Source organism: Ischnura elegans, chromosome 8 (genome assembly GCF_921293095.1).
Source record: "Ischnura elegans chromosome 8, ioIscEleg1.1, whole genome shotgun sequence".
In the NCBI taxonomy this organism is placed as follows: domain Eukaryota; kingdom Metazoa; phylum Arthropoda; class Insecta; order Odonata; family Coenagrionidae; genus Ischnura; species Ischnura elegans.
The window spans coordinates 15,261,429-15,265,429 of NC_060253.1; the positions used below are offsets into that span (position 1 = coordinate 15,261,429).

General features: G+C 36.6%; 2 long non-coding RNA genes across 2 annotated transcripts; both read right to left on the reverse strand.

Annotated features, from left to right (window-relative positions):
* Positions 1-964: 964 nt before the first annotated feature.
* LOC124164143 lies at positions 965-2,692 on the reverse strand. Its single transcript, XR_006865967.1, has 2 exons — positions 2,561-2,692; positions 965-1,380 (listed from the first exon to the last, which is right to left on the reverse strand). It is a non-coding gene; the product is annotated as an uncharacterized LOC124164143 (long non-coding RNA).
* A 128-nt stretch (positions 2,693-2,820) lies between these two features.
* On the reverse strand, positions 2,821-3,265 carry LOC124164144. Its single transcript, XR_006865968.1, has 2 exons — positions 3,201-3,265; positions 2,821-3,056 (listed from the first exon to the last, which is right to left on the reverse strand). It is a non-coding gene; the product is annotated as an uncharacterized LOC124164144 (long non-coding RNA).
* Between the last annotated feature and the right edge of the window lie 736 nt (positions 3,266-4,001).

Genomic DNA, 4,001 nt, shown 5'->3' on the forward strand with positions numbered 1-4,001 from the left:
ATTCCAATAAAATACATTTTACTGTACATTGCTTAGAGGAATAAAAGCCACTAATTTTCTCCATAGTGATGATCCTTGATATTTACTCCAACAAAGAAACCCTGAAAGAAATTACCAACATTAATGAATCTGCATTAAAAAAAGGCAAGTGTGCCACCATCCTTATTAAAAAATTATAATAATAACAACGTTTAATGTCCTGCAGGTTAACATGAATAACATAGGGCATAATCATAGAAAAAATACATACAAAAGAAGAAACAAGCAGTAAAATGCAGATTACAAAAAAGTTATCATTCAAAATCTCAACGACGCTGTAGTAGCATTTATGGATATGCAGATGCTTTAATTTATTTTTAAAGATATTTTGGCAGGCTAAATGTTTAATTGAATTAGGAATCTTATTGACGGTCATTGAGGCCGAATTGAGGACCTTTCTTGCTTACGTTCAGGGGCTGATTAGCCAGATGAACATTTTCTTTACCACATTTCACACGGCTATGTATAGCAGAATTAGGCATCAGCATATGTTGATTACTACAGACAAACGTAAAAAAATTCATGACAATATAATAAGTACATGGCAGAGTGAGTGTCCTTATTGAAACCCTTAACAATGATTTAACAGCCACCTTTCACATAGAAATTGCTCCATCTCTAGCTACACTAGCATAACTCTCTAGCTACACTAGCATTTCCCCAGAGGAAAATTTTGTAGTCTAAATAGGAATGAATTTGTGCATAGTTGATAAGACCTAGTCTGTGTGAAGGTAGTTGGGGCAAGTAAGTTTCCCAATCAAGTGGATACCAGTAGTAATTTCATTATTCTTGTAATATGTAGTCACCAATGAAGATTCACATTAAGATATTATCTAAGATATTTGGTACTGTCACAGTGTAAAAAATATTCCTGTATGATAATTCCCATATGCCTGTAAATATACGTAAAGGGCCCAAAACTCTGTCAATATTATCATAAAAAATTAAACTGGGCACAGACAGTGTACTTCACGTTGTGTCTCTGATCCATCTTGCAGCAACAAATAATTAAAAATATACTGAAACAAAAAATGTAGGTGAGAGACATTTTGAACAAGCCAATGGCCTCATGAAGGTGATACACATTAAATTATTATGGCCACCAGAGATTTAAATACTGCATAAATATCACTACATACTAAAATGCACTCAAGATGCAGCAGAGTTTTAGAAGAGTCATTTAAATTCCCGTGTGGTATAGGGCCACAAGAGATATAAAATCTAAATGTAAGCAAAAATAAAATAATAATTACATGACCTTTAGTTAAACAGCAACACACTTCCACCATCCTTGTGAGGAGAATTCTAACACGAGGTCACCAAAATGCATCGAACAGCTAGCTGCAAAAAATGTGAAAGGCAACTGTAATTTGATGATAATGGCCAAAATGAAAGCATTGAATGCATATGTAATAGCAATTTGCTGATTATTCTGTTATGAAATGCAACCTTTCATAGAATACCATGGACATAATTTGCTTAGAAAAAATACTGGCAAAGCTAAATGATTAATTATGAATTTCATGCACAATATAAATTTGCATCGATGTGGATGAGTAGATACAAAGTTACTTGTCATATGCAAGAGCTTTCACCTTCTTTACCATGTGATGTAGAAGCAACCATATTCACACCAGAGGAAATTTTAACAATGGATTTATAAGAGGCAACAGAAAAAACAGAGATGGCACGGCATTAAAATTTGATTGAGGGTTTCATTTGTAAATTACTCTCTGAAAAAATGTCTTCCACAAATAATGAAGTTATTATTTAGCTTAGCAACATCTTGTAAGAACAAATTAGGGTTGCCACATAATTCTCACCACTTCTTCTGATGTCACGTAGAAAGCCATGTACAAAACAAAACGGTATTCTGAATACCAAATACAAGTCATTCCATATCAATGCCACCACAAAATTAGTCTCTGACCCGCACAAACTTGGGTATGCTGTAACTTGGTCCTTGACATATCTTTATTATTTTAATAGAGAGGGCAAAAAATTATTTTTAAAGAGCTATCAGCATTTATGGTATAACATGGTTTCTGAAGATTGCCAAATCAATGCAATACAAATAAGATAAGTCATGCAGAATATCGGCATAAAAACAATAGTCCTGGCAATTCGCTGTACACGAAATTGCCAACAAATTAGCATAATACATACAAATCAGCACAATGAAAATGATATCCTTAACGTCGGTGTTAATTCACCGTCATGATCACTTACACAGAATGCAGTTGTACTGAGACCGTCACCTAATATAGCTCTCAAGTTTTTAATACCGGAAATTTTATCTCTATTTTCAAGGCTTTATACATTATCATTTCATTGGTAAATAAACTCAAACTGACAACTCAATTAACTATAACACAGTGACCATTAATCACATACCGCATTAGGTAATCAACTACATCCAACAGCAAAAGAAAACACACATCTACGTACAATCGCGCAAGGTAAAACATTTCAGACAATATTTTTATCCAGAAATTGAGCACTACATACATCAAATACTTACACGACATAAATGACCGCGTACACGGCGTTTACAGCCACTTTCATAGCCTGTGTAGCCGTCTGAGTAGTATGAGCAGTCAAACCGCACAAACAACATAGCCATTTCCTTCAAGGTAGATATCCTCGGATTACAATGTTGTGTATCCCTTAAAGAAATAATGGCAACATTAGCAACAAAAACCCCATAAAATGACAGATCAAATGAATGTTTGACAAAATCAACAAAACATTACCTGGTGAGTGGTCACGGAAATCGGAATATTTCACTGCATTTTCATTGACAGCCACTGACAACACATTTGCTACGTAATATCAAGCGTTATCTCACTTTAAATTTAGCTTGAAGCACATTTTCAACACTTTTAGCCTTTAAAAAAGCAATGAGGCACGACAGATTTCAAACCGCAAGCAACGGAAAACTTGGAATCAAAGATCATGTATTTCAGAAAGGAACCATGGAATCGATGCGCATTCCCGTCGTTACTTGTTTACCGCACCTATAAAAAACGATATAGTAACTTTAATTCTTCATTTTATGCAATATTATTCACCAGTACGTCTTAAAATAAAACAATAAAGAGATATTACTGTATTTCACAATTCAAAATTCAATAATCAAATTTAAATACAGCTTACCGCACCTATAGAGGGTATCCAGTCCGAGGGAACCAGTTTGCCCTATCCTCTTGGACAGCTATGGCTGAGGTCCCTGAGCTTAGGTGCACGCACGCACGCAACGTATTTCACTTTCTTTATGTTATCAGTAGTTCCCAGCCAATGGCTGTCTACTACTCGTTTCAATATTTATAGTTTCCGGCTAGATGTGAGCCATGGCAATTCCGTTAGTGAATATTTTTGGGGGAAGGGATGTGGGATGGAAGGAAAGCGATTTTTGGGAGTTTGTGCTTAGTTTTGTCAGGAAGGTTGTAATCCCAGAGATGAGCTATTAGTGCATTATCAGTCAGTGACAGTGATTTATCAAATTTGTGAAGAAAGTTCTTTAAACAGTACAGCAATGGAGTGATCTTCAGGTCCTTGCGTAGGTTTCGGTTGCTGATGAACCACGGAGCGCCGTCTATTTTGCGAATGATGACGTATTCGGTGGTTTGCAGTCGTTTTAAAATGAGATGCAGCAGCGTGGAGGCCCCCACAACGCTCGCTTATATCTTGAAACGCCCGGCATGTGCTGGTCGAGTCTCTTCTCTCCCTCTCCTTGTCCCACGCTCAGTCATTTGTTCCCCGCTCCACTCTTCCCAAAATCTCCTGTTCCCTAGCGAAACCCGATATCCCTGCACCTGTGTGTCTGGGTAGTTGAGACCCCAATTAGGTCGCCGTGAAATTAATATCAGATTACTATGTATGGGCTCACTTACACATATCACGTATCCTATCACTGATTGTGAGTCTCTGACAAATAGTGGAACTCAGCGCCACGAACGGGA